The sequence below is a fragment of the Bos mutus genome, chromosome 16, assembly GCF_027580195.1.
Source record: "Bos mutus isolate GX-2022 chromosome 16, NWIPB_WYAK_1.1, whole genome shotgun sequence".
In the NCBI taxonomy this organism is placed as follows: domain Eukaryota; kingdom Metazoa; phylum Chordata; class Mammalia; order Artiodactyla; family Bovidae; genus Bos; species Bos mutus.
In genome coordinates, this window is record NC_091632.1 from 59673737 (window position 1) to 59692192 (window position 18456).

An 18456-nucleotide genomic window follows, 5' to 3' on the forward strand; every position below is an offset into this window, starting at 1 on the left:
ACATCTATTCCATTTTCTTAGCAGATCCTCTGAACTCTCTTATTTTAATTCTTAGGCACTGTCCAAGCCTTCTGTCACTTGTCCTTTCTGTTCTATGCTTCCTGCCTATGTCATCCCATTCAACTTCTTTTCTAAGTTCCATTTTTGCAATGTTTGCTATCTAAGGACATTTCAATATATACGTCCTGTCGACAGTTCAAACTCAGTAATGTCCACTACAAATTATCTTATCATCTTCAAACAGCTTCTTGATTTTCCTATTTCTATTTACTCAGTCACTTAAGCCCCAAATTTTAACTTAAATATTTATTCATTGAACACCTGACCTGTACCTTTGACCTTTATACCACTATCTACCCTTATTTATTTGTTCTCAAGATAGCCATTGTCACATAAACCCTCCTTTCCTCTCCGTTTCCTCTCCTACCTTCTATGTACTGTGCCCTGGAATTATTGCAACAGCCTACTTGTTTAGGCACTCAGTCATGTCCAACTCTTTGTGACCCCGTGGACTGTAGCCCGCCAAGCTCCTCTGTCCATGGGATTTCCCAGGCAAGAATACTGGAGTGGGCTGCCATCTTCTTTTCCAGGGAATCTTCCTGGATCAGGGACCGAAACCTCATCTCCTACACCGCAGGTGGATTCTTTACCACTGAGCCACTAGAGAAACCTGCAACAGCTTACCAGACGTGATCTAATCTATGGTACCCTAAAATTCCAATCTAAGCAACACAAAACTTTTAGATTTCTCACCGTAACAGATAGATCTGATCAAGATGCTCCTCAGTACAGAAAACACTAATGGCTCCTGCATGCACTAAGGAAAGTTCAAACATGTTACTTAGCTGGCATGCAAGACCCTCCAATATCTGGGTCCTTGCCCTTCCTATTCAGTGCCCTTGTCAGACAGAATGTGCTTTAGTCCAAAGAAAGTGGCACACAACCGCTCAGTGCTTATGCTCTTCCTTCTGTTTGCAGTGCTTTTTGTTCACACTTCCAACTTCCACCATCCCATCCATTCTTTACAACACATGACAAATAACATATCTTCCATGAAGCCTTCTGTGCTTGCCTAAGACAGGAATTCTTTCATCCTCTTCTAAGTTACATGACCCTGAGAGCGCTCTTATGGCACTCAACACGTGTTAACTTTTTCTCATGGTCATTTGTATCCCTCTCTTACCCTCTTTACCTACACATAGCAGCACAAGCTCTATTATTATAATTTTTACATACTTCAGGAAGATCTAGTAGCTAGCAAGTACTTGACAGATACTTACTGAAGAAGTGATTTTTTTAATTTGTTTTTACAATGTGTTACTATTACCACTATCATTTATTAAACAGAATAAATGTACCTTTGGAATGTAGTCTGCAAAGTAAAACTCAGTACACAAAATCCTATTTTTCCTGCTGATTTATATGAGCCCCAAGGACCACGTCCACTGAGGTTGTAGGAAAGAAACAATAGCCAAGATTCAATATATTTTAATATGATTGCGACATGCTGCACTGTTCTCTACTTTTAAACTCTGAGTACTAAACTTCTGCTAAATACTCAGAGATGTCAGTAACTGGCTTCTCACCCTGTTCTCCAAACCAGTAGAGGTCACTCCAGAAGCTAAGATGCAAGCTTATTCCTGGACAAGTTTTAAATTTCTTTTTGTCTTGTTTCTAAGGTAAGATTCTCCTTGGCATTAGCAAAAAATATTTTTAAGGAATGAAAATAAATGAGTTTTCCCCCGCAGCGAGCCATTCAATTTAATGAACAGTAGACTTTCTGTTTAACTGCCGACTGATCTTACTGTAGCAAATACAACTTCTGTGATAAAATGCCTTGGAAACAAGCATTAATTAATCTGAGAAATCTTTGTATTCATTACGTCCTTTGCTTAATTGGATTAGAAACTAGGTAATCATATGCATTTTCTCAACAATCCAGAGAGCATTTTGGTCATCCAGAATGAAATTTACTTATCAATCCATACACTACCAAAATTTTTAATGAAGATCAGAAGCTGGAAAATATATCTTAAGCAAAAAGCACAGAGATTAATAACTTTCAGAGAAAATGTAGGTCTTTGTTCTGTGAAGAAAAAATACCTTACTACACAATACAAAAAAAAATTGGCAAACATTTCAGCTCTCCTAAGATAAAAAAAAATTACTATTAAAAAGAACTTTTTAAATGTGAAAAATAACTCAAGCAGGTTAGTTTATTGTAGGTTTCACGTTGGTATTCTGGTCAATATCTTGTCTTGACATGAGCAGCATAAACAGCATGCTGCCTGAGAGCCTTTCTCCCACACAAGGCATAAAGAATGTTTCATATTTTACAGGAGGAGAGAAGGCTCAGATTTGATAGTTTTATATAAAAAACAAGCTGGATCATTTCAGCCATAACAAAATAACGAGACTGCAGATCATCTGAGAATATAATCTTGTGATGTGTGATGATTTAGAAGCAAAGCACAGAGCAGTCACGGGCTCTGGAGAGGTTCCAAAATATTTCTGGTTTGCAATATAGGATTTCAAAATAAGATATTTTACTTTTACCACAGATGCCCCTAACATGAAATATACTCCTAGAATGAAGATTAGTGTGTCTTAACTATAATCTAATTAGAACATTATTATAATGGTTACAGCTGTATTGTTACTAAACCTGAAGTGAATCTAAAAATGAATGCAGTATGCATATGTTAGGAAGAATTATGACCAATAAACTGAAATTTTTCTGTAAGTTAGACTTCTAATATTGATGGAGAACATGACACTAACTTTCCTTATGTCATGAAATAAAAATACAGGAAAGTTAATTTTCCAAAAGTCAGAGTTTATTGGAAAATATGCGTCACTTGCGTACAAATACCTATCGTCGTTATGAAAGGCCTTGATCAAGTACCACTATGACACACTGCATTCTCTGATATAAAATGAAATTGTACGGGAGAAAGTAAATGAAAATTCTAATCCTATTTTATTTACTTATACTATTTGTAACATGTGGCAATATTATTTTTGGCAAGGAAAGAACCCTAAACTACCCAAACTCTAAAACAGAAGATATTTATTACGGTTAGATATTTCACAAAAGTAGCAGGAGTTGTTTCATACGATGAAAGCACACACATTAGTTATTCACTTCAAGCAGTTCAAAATTATGAAACTCAGGCTATGTGTGGCTTCAAAAAGTCATCTACATGAAATAAAATTCTGTGAGATGACTAAAAATATTAGATATAATGTAATAACAAGTGGGAAAGGAGTAAGAATACTTATTTCTATAAGACTGTAAGAATATGAGACATATACTAGAATATTAAAATACTCCATATAGCAGTGCAGTCAGATTCAAAATATAGATGTGGCTGAAAGAACACATTTGTAAATGGGTTATATTAGAATCTAGAATTAGTTACTATGGACAATAAAAGGTTATCTCTTTTTCCCATGTTATTTTTTATTTCTAGTATTATTAACGTGCATAACATCTACAGTGTTTTGTAACATATACACCAACACTGATGTAAGTACTGAAAGGTAATTCATCTTGTAAACAGACAAGGTAAATTTACAGTATCAATAAATATAGTAATGTAGGAAAATGTATTTTCCTCATGATTTTTCTTAATAATATTTTATTTTCTCTAGCTGACTTTATTATAAGAATACGAATATAATACAAATAACATACCAAATGAGTGTTAACTGACTCTTCATGTTATTCGTAAGGCTTCTGGTCAACTGCAGGCTGTCACTGGTTAAGTCTGGGGGAAGTCAAAAGTTATACATGATTTTCCACTCACAGGGTGTTGGGGCTCCTAAACCCCATGTTGTTCAAGGGTCAACTCTAATTCTCTACATTATTGGATTTAATTTGCTAATAATTCATTGAATTTTTTTTTCATCTATGTCAAGAGATACTGATCTGTAGTTTTCTTTTTGTAATATCTTTATCAGGTTTCAGTATTAAGATAATGCTTGCCTCATAGAATGAGTTAGGAAATATTCCCTCTGTTTCTATCCTAGTAAAAGGTTATCTTAATGTATTTAACATAGTAACTTATTAATAGCATGACAAATGCTACTTTAAAAACATTAAAACAAAAATCATCACCATGACTGGTGCTCCTCAAGAACAAGGCATCTTTGGCACATTCATATAACCTCAAATGAAGAAAGTATAAGCACGCTCTAGATGGTCATTACCATCCCTGAATGGTAGACCTTTCTGGGCTGTCAGCCAGAACAGACCTCCTGGGTATGTACTGGTAAATTCTCCAGCTCCAGTGTTGGGAAGTGTGGACACAACAAGACAACTGTCCAATGCCCATACCAAACCAGCATGTGTGGGCTGTGACATGTATCATTAGATTCTGGCATCCCCCAAAACTTAAGATACTATAACTGGGGATGGACAAAACAAGCCAGTTGAGGCATCCTTAACCTTAAACATCTTGAGAGAAGACAAGCCCACAACTTTCTTTGCTAACTTGTTCCAGGTACTCATATAATTCAAGATCACAAAACTTCTGACAAAAACATAGGGAAAAAATATTTAAAGCAAATTTAAATATTTTTATTTCTTTATAATAAAACTCAAAACCTAATTGTATATTAAAAATTACCATGACAGATACGTAACAAGCATAGGTTCAAGCATTGCCTTTGCAAAGAAACACCAAAGGAGATAGGAATTCCATTACTCTGAATACAAAGCAACAGCAGCAACGAAATAAACTTACACAATTACTGACATCAAGAAAGTACATTATTTACTAAGCAGATCACTGTATCTGAGTTCCAAGTTATGTTAACAACAGAATACCACCAAGACAACCTCTGCCTTAAAAAGAAACAGAGAAGTGATATTTATCAATATTTACCAATTTATCAATGTTATTTTTCAGTATTTAGACTTCACAAAGAACTGTCAACGGAAGTGTCATACTTCAGGAGAATGAAGGATGAAAAAAACTGAAGAGTCAGAGAAACTGAACTAAATAGTTCTTTGTTTTATTTCTAAATTATGGCATCCACCTTGTTAGTCACCCAACAGACTGCTTTCCTGGATATCTCAGTCAATGACCAAGAATTGCTAAGTATGTGTTTTACCTAATAGCCTCAAGTCACAGTTCTTTACATAGTACACTGTCAGCACGGCCGTCAGTCACAGTGAAGGAACATCACACACTCCCCCTCACCATCCCTTTGGGACATTAGGCCATGCCGTGCTCATCCCTTTCTTTGCCAAGCGGAATGCCTTAGTAATATGCATCCACACCCTGTTGGCTTTGCAACAAGTCAAACCCAGCATCAAGGATCCAACTCAGATCCTCTATAGAGCAACAAGTGTAACAGAAATTTCTAAAATGATCCCTAATCTTGCATAAAGCTAAGATACATCTTTTGCTTAGATCAAAAAAGCCCAACTTTTGGAAATAACTGCTTTTTTTAATCTCTGATTATTTGCAATGATGGTTACTTTTGATACATACTTGACAATTAGTATTTAAACAGTATCCAGGACAGCTAGAGCTAAACTCAGATTTTATATATCCAGGAGTATATGAAAGATACTCAGTCTTTGCTACTATGATCTAAACCTCCTTATATATATTTTTTGACACTGTCAGAGATTAAATTTTACAAGCTCTGTCATTATACCTCCTAAGAGGGCAACAATATTGGCAGTGCTTATTCTCACAGTGATAAATAACTCTGTATCCTTGCCAAGAGGGTGAGTGAAAAAAAGTGGGGAGGTGAGAAGATTGAAAAAGGAGGTAAGGTCCTGGTGTTCATGTTATCTTATCTTTGAGGGCAAAGCCCCTTGAACTAGTCCAAAGGAAACTCGAATCCAAATTAATAATAATGCACAGATTTCACCAGGTCACAAGAAAAATACTTTTTTTCTGATCCCAACTTCAGAGCATAAAACTAATATCTCATTGGTATAATACATTTTGAAATCAACTAAGTTTGTATATAGAAATACACATTTATTTCTGTTTTCTGGTACTAGTATACATGAAAGGTTTCACTGTGGATAAGCCGAAGTCTCCCTAGAAGAGTTTTTATTTTTTAAAAGTTCCTTTAAAAAAATTAAATACTGGTCCCTTTGATCAAAACTAACTTCAAATAGAAGACCAAAGAATTTTATAACAGCCCAAAGATTTTAATGATTTTCTCTGGATCAGCTGGCATCAGAGTAAGCCTATACTGACATGATTAAGAGAAACATGTAACAGTATTAGTTATACGAGCAGACCATATCCATTTTTTTGTTTAGAATTTTTAAAAAATAAACTACTTTCATTTCAAGTATGAATTTGGGAATAAAACAAGTTATCTCTCCTTGGCTCTGGAATGTTTGAATTTCAAATTTCATAAAAGTTATCTCTAAGATGAATACTAAGAAAAGATTCCTATTTTATTTTTCATCTACTTTTATACTAAATGTTTAATGCTAACATCTTGGTGTCACTTTTTTTTTTAAGACAAGTGATTTTTTTTTTTTTTTAAATAAAAGTAGAGGAAAAGAGGCAAAGGAAAACCAGCTAGGGTAAAATCTTGTGCTAAGCAAATAAAGAGAATATAGTTCAGGTAGTTTTAATATGCTATGAACCAACTTCTTTTTCAAATAAACTCTCTAACATGGAAGTTCATATTTTAGATAATATGGATATAAGAGTAACATGTCCGCTCTCTCTGCTCTTTACAGATATATACATACAAGCTAACGTGCGAAAGCAAATTATCTCATCCATGAAAAGCAAATTTAATCTATTAATGTATTTGCTTGACTCTTAATGTTTTTTATAAAATGATTCAGTCTTAATTTTATATTTCACTTCAAACTATTTCATAGCTAAGTTTTTAAGGAGAATACAAGTGATCAAGAATCAAGGAGGAAAAAAAAAAAAAGAATCAAGGAGAAAGGTTGGAGGGCAGTGTTTTTTACATCAAAATAAATCTTAACATTCTAAATTCCAGTCAATATTTTTTACTTTATTCTAAAACTCTGAAGTATAGTTTGAAGTTTTTTAAAGTACAATTGTGTTTCTGTTTTTAGCATGCCTGCTATGAAAATCTAGTTCTGTGGGCTGAGTCCTGCACACTGTCTCGTATCCCAAGATCACGTCACTGCATATGGCGGCGATACTTCATTCTTGCTCCCACTACCTCATATGTCAATACTCAGACATGAAAGCACTTTCCTATCACTCTGCTATTTTTCTAGCTCACATTCTTTAGTGAAACCTCAAATAACCAAATAAGTTCAACAAAAGTTTACTGAAGCTTAGGAATATAGTATGATTGCCTCTTATTTTCTACTGCCTCATAAGTTCTGAGAATAAAATTAAAAGGAACAATTTGATTAATACATGAGTCAACCTCCTATAATTAACTTTGAGAAATCTCTTGTACAGAAAGAGAGTTTAACATATGAGGAAACTAAAGCCAACGGATATAAAAGAGAGGAGTAACAGAAGGCAAATGGTAAAAGGAACATGGGAAATGGAAAATGGCCATAGTATTGGGGTGATAAATTCAAGACACACACAAGTAATGGGGATGAAAACAAGCAAGGCAGAAATGGAGGCAGTGAGAGGAAAATTGAAAACTGGAGGAAAAAGAGAAAATACAACACTGAAAATAGATAGGGCAGAAGAAAAGTTAGGTGTTTCATGCTGTAACCTAACACAGCGTGGTAATCTTTGCTTTTATAAATAAAAACAATTTATTTGCTTTGTTTAATAAATAAAAACAATTTATTAGGAGAAAAAAATACAAATGAAGAAACTACAACATTCCACATATCTACGGTTACTGCAGAGGTATAATTAAGCACTCCTGTACACTAGCTGAGCGCCGAAGAATTGATGCTTTTAAACTGTGGTGTTGGAGAAGACTCTTGAGAGTCCCTTGGACTGCAAGGAGATCCAACCAGTCCATTCTGAAGGAGATCAGCCCTGGGATTTCTTTGGAAGGAATGATGCTAAAGCTGAAACTCCAGTACTTTGGCCACCTCATGCAAAGAGTTGACTCATTGGAAAAGACTCTGATGCTGGGAGGGATTGGGGGCAAGAGGAGAAGGGGACGACAGAGGATGAGATGGCTGGATGGCATCACTGACTCAATGGACGTGAGTCTGGGTGAACTCCGGGAGTTGGTGATAGACAGGGAGGCCTGGCGTGCTGCGATTCATGGCGTCACAGAGAGTCGGACACGACTGAGCGACTGAACTGAACTGAACTGTACACTATGGTTCCTCTTGAAATTCCAGCCTACTTTCTGTGTAACCCCATAACATTCATTGTAATTGTGAACACACAGGAACTTGATTAAAGCACATTAGTAAGAGCTTATGAAAAACAGAGGACTACTGGACTACCAGAGATGGGAGTCAGCCTCCTCTGACCTATGGACAAGGGTCATATTGAGTGCTAACTCTTGTCTGCCACCATGCACCCTCCTCACTACTTCTCGAGGTGGCAATCACCACCTCACTTCTTCATTAAAATAATCTCTTTCATCTGCCAAAGAAATAAAAAGGCACCAGATAATGGCATCCTTCCTTTTAAGAGTTCCTTAGCTTTGCTCTATACAGTCTCATAATACTTGAAACAGATGTAAATCCACAAATGTAAACAAATGTAAATCCACATTTTCCCAGTCCTTTTGTCTCCTAGACAATTCAAACTGGAAACAGCAAGAGATTTTGGTTTAGAGAAGACAATCTCTGATACTATGATACCTTTACTGTTACCTAGAGAGCATTTATTCAGTCTAAAGATCAACTTTGGGACAAAATGAAAAATAGGTTTAACTGTACATTAAAATAACATAAGAGAGATGGAGGCTTTCAAATAACCTAATCATCAGGAAAAAAGAAAACACAGCTTGAGAAAAAAGAATTGACCGGAAAAAAAAAAAAAAGGAAAGCCACTAAATCAATTACTATTAAATCTTAAAGAAATGTATATAGATCATTTATAGAGTACAAATACTAGATTTTTGACTAGACAAAGTCAACTTTTTAAGAACGATGCCATCCCATTACTCTCAATACAGAGATTCCCCCTTGCCTACCAGAAGGGTTCCAAAGGGTTAAAAAGAACCTTCCCAATCATGCTCTTACATAAATTCTCAAGCCCAGCCAAACTATTCTCAACTTTATCACTTACACACAATTTGCTCATATTGCTCCTTCTCTCTCCCTGCTCACCTCCACGACATTGACAAAGCTGAATTCTACCTATTTCTTCAAGGTACAGGTAAATTTCCTTTTCTCTTTTTAGACTGCTCTGCCTCACAGAGATCATTCTCTCTTCTGTCTACCAAACAACTGGTTTCTATAACATGTATTGAATATTCACAGTGTTATAATAGCACATTTTTTTTGTAGTGAGGATAATTAATGTTCTTGTTTAATATATTATGTACATACATTCTCAAAGACAGGATTCCTACACCTTGCTGACATATTTAATCAACTTCAGGACTGTTTTGTGTTTGTGCCCACACCCTTCCTCTGGGGATAACTTTTCTGATTGTTGAGTGCACCTTTAATTTAGCATTTCTTCTCAGGAGGTTAGGTGAACAGTGAACACTCTTATACACTTGAAATTTTCTTAATTTTGCTATCATTCTGGAATAATACTTTAGCAGAATACAAAAGTCTATCTATTCTAACAGAACTTTGAAGCTGTTAGTTCTGTCTTCTGGCATCTATGTTACCAATGAGAAACCTAGTATAGGTCTAACTAAGTCCCTTTAGGTAAAGCCTTTTTCTCCCAACTGTTTTAGTATTTTCTCCTTTGTTTGCTGTAGTTCTACTATTATTGTTTCTTGATGTGGATTTAGCTTTATTTACCCTGTTTAGTGTGGGGGTAAGGGGTGCTTCTGTGGTGGCTTAGGGGTAAAGAATCCAGCTGCAATGCAGGAGACTCGGGTTTGATTCCTGGGTCGGGAAGATCCCCTGGAGAAGGAGATGGCACCCACCCCAGTATTCTTGCCTGGGAAATCCCATGAACTTTCCAGAAATCCCATGGACAGGAGAAGCCTGGAGGGCTACAATCCATGGGGTCACAAAGAGTCGGACACGACTTAGTGACTCAACAACAACCCTGTTTAGTACCCGGGTACACTTTTGATGTGATGACTCATAGCTTTCAGCAATTCTGGAAAATCTGAGATATTACCTCCTCTGCTCTTTGAACATACTTATTTTACAACCTTCGTTAAAATTGCATAGTAGTGAATTCAACTCTAATTAAAAAAATTTTTTTGGCGGAGGGGGAGTTTTAAACTTGTATTTTTGGTACTGCAGGCTCATTTTTTAATGGGAGTATTTTTTATTTTGTTTTAACCCAGTTTTCCTTTCTTCCCCTCTCCTGACAATTGTTTTTGCAGTTGCTTGCACTTGCTCCCTCTCCTAGCCTGATTTTGTACAATTCTTAGCTCTAAAACAGTCCAGACGATAACATTTAAAAACTACACCTCTACGGTGATATTAGGGATATATAGAGCCAGCAGACAAAATAACTCAGTTTCTGATCATTAAACTGTGCTTTTATCCTACTTTCTCCATTTAACTCAAAGCTTCTAACAACACTATGGTTTCCCAAAGTTGGCAGTGCTGGCAACTTTTCAGGCTTCAGATACAATAATGGAAATCAGGCTGGGGAGAAAGGGTTCTCCTCACTCCATTCCTTCCTTTAAGCAATAAGCTTGGCTCCTTTCCCATCTTCTGAGGAGCAGCTGAACAACCTTCTGCCTTCTGGCCAGGAGCTTGGCAGGCTAACAGTTCCGGTCGTACCAACAACTTTCTATTTCTGATCACTTTCAGGTCATCTGAGATGTTTGTTTTGATTTTGAGTCAGCTATGACATTTTTGTTCTTTTTATATTCGGCCACTGCCATGTGGAGGATGGTGTTGAAACAGGTCATTTGGACCAAGCCTGACCAGAACTCTCCTGTGTCTTTTGTCTGAACCTCGGTGCCCAGTATGGTGCCAAACATAGAAGAGATTCTCAATAAGTAACTTTCACACAAAAAGTACAAATAAATGTGTATATATGAAAATATGTCAATGGAATCTTGAATCACAATAGAGGAGCACTAACACATTCATAAACAATCATAGTAGAATATGTTTTATTTGCTCTGATTAAAAATAACCATACTGTGCATGTCAATCACATGAATGTGATAACTTCTGTGTAATTCATAATAAGCTTGAAATAGTTATAATTTTAAGAAAATGAGTGAGCTAATTGGCATAAAACACTAACCATAGTGTCTGATTTATCTCTTCCTGAATCCCTTTGTTCTCTACATACAATATACTAATGGTGATATCATTCCAAGAAAAGTTTATCTTGAATCAGAAACAGAAATTAACATGCATCAATCCATACTCATTTAGCAAATTCATTCACATATCATTCCCAGAAGAAACTCACCCCAAGAAGCTTTTTTGTAAGAGGAGTATACTCTAAGGAAGAAGAAAAGGTATTCCAAAGCACACCAAGAAACAACAGGATACAATACATTTACAAAGTGTAGTACAATAACATCACAGAAAGTAGAGCTATTATCCCCAAGTATCCTTAAAGAAAGGAAAAAAAAAAAAGGAGGGGAAGAAAGAAAGAAAAAGAAAAGGTCAAAGAATAAAAAAATCCATCCAGGGTCTTGAGCACTGGCCAAGAGAAAATGGTCTTTGATTTTGGAAATGGTCTTCTGATTTTATTTTTCACTGACATATGCTTGGTACAGAGAAAGCAAGTTCATTAGATTATTGATTTCAAAAGAAATAATGTTTAAAAATACCCAATTGCCTTTAATTCTCTGTCCATCATAGGACCTCTCTGACTTAGAAGTTTACCTTTTAGGAGAATAAACACAGCAAATGGAAGTGTATTGTTCTGCTCTGAGCTAGTTTTGGTCCCACCATAACATAAAAAAATTGACATTATACTTCACAAGTAAGTCTTCAGTTACTACTGGCTAAACAGACAAGTGTCCTTCCACCAGCAGTGATGAAAGTCCGAGGTTACTGCACCAAAGTACAAACATCTCTACTTCATTTAAAACTCTGTACATTCAGCGATTAGTAATTTCAGCACAGCTACACTAGGTCATCAAATTGTTATATCATTCAGTTTACAGTTGGAAATGACCTCAGTGGTCATCTCTTTTATAGAATTCCTAATCTCATGACTGTTAGCTGTTACCTGATGAGCCTACTGATATCAGAATTCTCTAGAAGATCCATTAAAACACAGATCACTGGGTCTTCCCCTTCCCCACTCCCCACCAGATCCTGATTTGTTAGTTTCAGGCTAGGGCCCTGAGATTTACGTTTCTAACAAGCTCCTAGAGGATGCTGAAACGGCTAGATGAGGCGCCAACTTTGAGAAGCACTGCTCTAGCTTCTTTCCCTTTTTACTATATCCTACAAAGCTGATGGGTGTTCTTTGGAAGGAATGATGCTAAAGCTGAAACTCCAGTACTTTGGCCACGTCATGCGAAGAGCTGACTCATTGAAAAAGGCTCTGATGCTGGGAGGGATTGGGGGCAGGAGGAGAAGGGGACGACAGAGAATGAGATGGCTGGATGGCATCACTGACTCAATGGACATGAGTCTGGGTGAACTCCGGGAGTTGGTGATGGACAGGGGGGCCTGGCGTGCTGCGATACATGGGGTCGCAAAGAGTCGGACACGACTGAGCGACTGAACTAACAAAGCTAATCAAATGAATTCTCCTCAGACCAGACATTTATGTAGTATCTACCACTCTCTTACTAAAGCTACTCCATTTAATGTTAGCCCCTCTATAAATCAGATTCCTCATTCATTCTGACCTCATCTCTTGTCCAACCGAGCAAACCCTTTCACAATTCTGCCACTTTTGTTCACCCTCTGCAAGGAGGTTCTCTTTTTCTGCCAATAAATTTTTACTATTTTCTTAATGAATGGTTATTTATTCATTCAGTAGTTCAATAAATATTTGTGAAGTACCACCATAGTGGGTTCTATGGGTTAGTTACTATGCTTGGTGCTGTGAAAAAAGCTGAGGTTAAATCTTCCATAATTAACCTTGAATCAACACCAAATACCCCATGACTCTAAATCTCTCTTAGAAATTAGATTCCTTAAACAATCAAAAACTTCTGACCCCCCAAAAGCATTTTGAAGTGGTTTTTCCAGAAGTGGAAATGGATATACAATGAACTTACTATACTCTCTTTCCTTATCCTCTTATAAGGGCTTCCCTGGTAGCTCAGCTGGTAAAGAATCCACCTACAATCAGGAGACCCCTGTTTGATTCCTGGGTCAGGAAGATCCTCTGGAGAAGGGATAGGGGATCCTCTTATAAGTTAGAATCTACTGTAAAAAGAGTTAAGGGTTTAATAAAAGATGCCATTACGTATAAGCTGAATAGATTTGCAATATCTTCTTCTCACGTAATAGGCTTTAAAAAAGTAAGTGCTAACCCAGAGGGATGGTATGGGGAGGGAGGAGGGAGGAGGGTTCAGGATGGGGAACACATGTATACCTGTGGTGGATTCATTTTGATATTTGGCAAAACTAATACAATTATGTAAAGTTTAAAAATAAAATAAAATAAAAAAAAAAGTAAGTGCTAGTAGTTACAAGTTGATGCTTGGTATTCTCTACAGATAAAAGAAAACTGAAATATTTGAGGGCAGAAAATAAACCTTACATCTTGTTGTCTCTGGAGTTTCACAGATCACACAACAATTGCTCAGAAGTTAGACAAAAGGATGAAACTACTCAATGCCCTTTAAATTTTTCATATAAAATATTTCTATAGATAACACTATAGCAATACATATTTAATGGTAACATTTTACTCACTCTTTTGAATCAAATATTTCTTAAATCCTCAAAGTCCTATGAGTACATTTTAAAATTTGCTTTTACTCATGCTTACTTAAATTTTAAATAATATTTATTCATATTCTAGCACAAATCTGAATGAAGTCATACAAGTTATCCAAAACTAATAACCCCATGGAATAAATGGAATTATTAATGCTAAAAGAAGCTTTCACACAGACCCAATTAAATCAATGTTATAATTTTATTAAAGCATGACAGAAGAGTCCATGTAAGTGCAATAAAGTTTAATGGAAACTCAGTCTGGTACTAAGAGTAGGCATTATATTCAATGAAAACATAAATTATAAATAAAACATAGTCTTATAGAAGTCTGTAATGTCTCAGAAATTAGCTAACATATACTTATAATCAAACTTATGCATTCAGAGTTTGCAGATAGCTACAGTGATGCTAGATACTGCTTATATAGTCTGCATCTGAAAAATGAAGTTATTCTTTAATTAGCTATTTCTATGCCGAAGTTAATGGTTGTTTGAAAATGAGTCTCATTACATGATTCTGTAAATGTACTCTGTAATAACTAACATTACCACACAGCTGTATAAACATATTTACTATGACATATTCTTCTACCACAGGTGTATATTTTCCATTCTGAGCATTACTAACATGTATTTCATACTAGCCTGATTTGGAATTAACATTGAAGGGAAGAAATTTTTCTTAAATCATTCAACTAATACTAAAATAAAATGTTAACCCAACAGAACACTTACTATGTCATAATCCATTTTTGCATTTTTATGTTCCAACTTGTTCCTAAAAGGGTTTATGGCAGCTATTTAATTTCTTTATTTTAGAAATATTAACAATTAAATCCTCATCTAAAATGTCAATAAGATCAGCCTCAACATAAATTAGGATTTGCATTTACCAGCATACATCACTCACAGCATGAGTATACTTTATATTTTTCTAGTAACATAGTAAAATATAGTTTAATAAGGTTAATAAACTATTCCAATAATATAATAAGTAGAAATCACTTTATTAGGACACGAGCTCCTGAATAAATTAAAGATAAATTATTCCTTCTAAATTTAATATAAGTACCATAATAAGAGAAAAGACTTCAGAAATGAACTTTTAGCCTCTTTTGAACATCAAGAATGCTAGTATTGGGCTTCCCTGGTGGTCCGGTGGTGAAGAACTGCCTTGCAGTGCAGGGGACATTGGTTCAATCCCTGGTCTGGGAAGATCCCGGATGCCACAGGGCAACTCAGCCCATGGGCCACAAGTACTGAGCCCTCACGCTCAACTACTGAAGCTGGTGCACCTGGAGGCCGTGCTCCACAGCAAGAGAAGCCACAGTTAGAAGCCTGCACCCTGCAACTAGAAAGTACGCCCCTGCTCACCACAACTGGAGAGACCCCACACACAGCATCAAAGACCCAGCACAGCCAAAAGTAAAAATCAATCAATTTAAAAAGAATGCTAATGTTAATTGAGAATGAAAAAGTCTAAAAACATGTTAGTATATACATAACAATAAATGGCTCAGTAATGACTTACAATGTAACAGACCAAACACTGAATGATCACTTAAGAGCAGAGGCTTAGGAAGGCTCCCATAAATATATTTTGGAGATAACTTTCTAGCTTTGGAAAAATAAGAGACGAAAAACTTCACAATGGCAGGTAATCCAACACCTTCCATGTTTCAAGTGATTTCTAAGGATGTGTAGGCCTTTATCTAAAGGACATGAGAATATTTTTCAGCCAATGTCCAACAACTATTAGCTTCATCTTCCCTGATTAGGGAAAGGAATAAACAGACTCTTTTTCCTTTCCAGTCTAAATAACACAAGATCTTTAAAACCAGCTTATGGAGCTTTTGTTTTCTCTCTCATCCTAAAGGGAAAACACAGTAACTCAGGTACTTGATAAAATAAAAAGCTATGTTCCAAATTCTTCACGTTATTGTATTAGTAGTTATATTTAAATATACAATTTTACATTTTAAAACTTACTTAAAAAAAAAACCTACTGTTTACAATTAATGCTTACTTAGACACAGCAACATATTTACCCATTTTTCTTCGCTCATATTGATTCTTGCATTTCACACTTTCCATCTGGGTTCACTTTCTTTCCAGTTGAAACATATGCTTTTGTAGCTCTTTTGGCAAAAATCTTTGAATAGTATATATCTTCAATCTTTCCACATTTCAAAATGCCTTCTTTTCACTCATACTCTTAAATATTTTCCTCAGTACTTTGAAGACATTATTCCACAGCCTTTTGGCATCTGTTAAGAAGTCTGATGGAGAGGGCAATGGCACCCCACTCCAGTACTCTTGCCTGGAGAATCCCATGGATGGAGGAGCCTGGTGGGCTATAGTCCACGGGGTCGCTAAGAGTCGGACACGACTGAGCAACTTCACTTTTGCTTTTCACTTTCATGCATTGGAGAGGGAAATGGCAACCCACTCCAGTGTTCTTGCCTTGAGAATCCCAGGGATGGGGGAGCCTGGTGGGCTGCTATCTATGGGTCGCACAGAGTCAGATACGACTAAAGCAACTTAGCAGCAGCAAGAAGTCTGAAGTGAAGTGAAGTTGCTCAGTCGTGTCTGACTCTTTGTGACCCCATGGACTGTAGCCTACCAGGCTCCTCCATCTATGGGATTTTTCCAGGCAAGAGTACTGGAGTGGGTTGCCATTTCCTTCTCCAGGGGAATCTTCCTGACCCAGGGATCGAACCCAGGTCTCCCACATTGTAGGCAAACACTTTTACCATCTGAGCCACCAGAAGTCTGGGGTCAATATTAATTTTCATTCTTGGTACGAAACCTATCTTTCGTCTCTGGTCACTGTTAGTATTTTCTCTTAGAGACGACTATTTCAAACCTTTTCTTGGCCCTTCATCCCTCTGACAAATCCTTCTCTATCCTCATGTTGGGTTCATGACCTGGGTATCTATTTCACTACACAAACAATCAGAAGATAACTTCCAAGGCTGCCTGTCATCACAGCTACTCACCTACACAAATTCATTTTCTGCCATCTCCTCTGTTTCTGGAGGTAAACTGTTCTCATATCTAGGGCTAACCATGACATATGTGTACGAGATACCATTACTTTCACCTACTAAAGAACACTGTCAAACAATTTTCATTTTCCTCATAAAATTTTCTCTTTCTAGTGGACTATTCCCATCAGTTTACAAACATGCTTTTACTTTTCCCATTTTAAAATAACAAAACAAACCAAAACCTCTCTTGGTCCACATCTCCCTTGAGCTATTGCCCAAATCTCCAGACAAAGCACCTAACTTCAGCTCCCCCTCAGTTCTCTGTTCATATAATTAGTTGAGATAATAGCTTATTTACAATAAGATCATAGTTAACCTAATTGGAATCATATTGTGATCAATTGAGATCATAGTTCACTAATTTTATCTTGATCTCCTTTCTCTAATTTTTCAGGTGAATTATTTTAATGCACTAAAAGTACATTCTGGAAGGAACCAAAATGTCTTTCAGTAGATGAGTAGATAAACGAACTGCTGTACATCCAGACATTGGAGTATTATTAAGCCCTAAAGATGAATGAGCTGCCTGGCCATGAAAATACAGAACTAAGAGATCTTAAATTCATATTAGCAAGTAAAAGGAGCCAATCTGACTGGTTCCAACTATATGACATTCTAGAAAAAGGCAAATCTTTGGAGACAGTAAAATGTGGTTGCCAGGGGTTGAGGCGAGGAGGGAAAGATGAAAAGGCAAAGCACAGGTTTTTAGGGCAGAGAAAATACTCTATATAATACTATTATGATGAGTACTTATACAAACCCATGCAATGTAAACACCAAGAGTGAACTGTAATGTAAGCTCTGGGCTTCAGGTGATTACGATGTGTCAACAAAGGTTCATCATTTGTAACAGCATACTACTCTGGTGGGGGTACTGAAAGCCGAGGAAGCTGTGCATGTGTGGGGAAAGGGGTTGTATGATAAATCCCTGTATCTTCCTCTCAATTTTGCTGTTAATTTAAAAAATTGCTCTAAAAATAAAGTCTGTTGTTTTTTTTTAAAGTAGGTTCTTGGTTATTTTGGGTGTTGCTCTCCAGTTATGTGTCATCCAGTTTGCTAATTTGTTGAGAGTCACTACTTTTCCATATTCTGACTAATCCATTACTAGGATTTCCAACAGAAGAAAGAAAACAGAAGTACTGAAAATCAACAAACTTAAGAGTGCAGTAAAGTCAAAACCACTCATCAACTGGATTTCCTTTTTAGGTATCTCATATATCATAGATAATAATCCACATTAACTGTATCATGTTGAGTTTGAATGTACGATATAAATTCTTCACATATATTATCTCATTTAATCCTCATTGTTACCTGTAGAGGCAATTACTATGACTAACCTCATTTCTCAATGAGAAAAATAAAACTTATCTCAGGTTATACAATGAGAAAGTGGCAGGACTGACCCCCAAACCTAGGCAGTTTGAATCCTGAGCCTAAACTCGTAACCATTGTATTATCAATCTCAATCTCAGGATTTATGTTAATA

At 36.3% G+C, this 18456-nt stretch overlaps 1 protein-coding gene across 2 annotated transcripts in view; it reads right to left on the reverse strand.

Annotated features, from left to right (window-relative positions):
* Positions 1-18456, reverse strand: part of DISP1 (dispatched RND transporter family member 1) — a 227440-nt gene that overhangs the window by 87427 nt on the left and 121557 nt on the right. Inside the window, exon 2 of one of the 2 annotated variants that reach the window (XM_070385467.1) lies at positions 3698-3770. The exons of the other annotated variant lie outside the window; for it this stretch is intronic. The gene's annotated coding sequence lies outside the window, so the exon portion shown is untranslated. The remainder of the gene's footprint in view (positions 1-3697; positions 3771-18456) is intronic. 2 annotated transcript variants of the gene reach the window in all.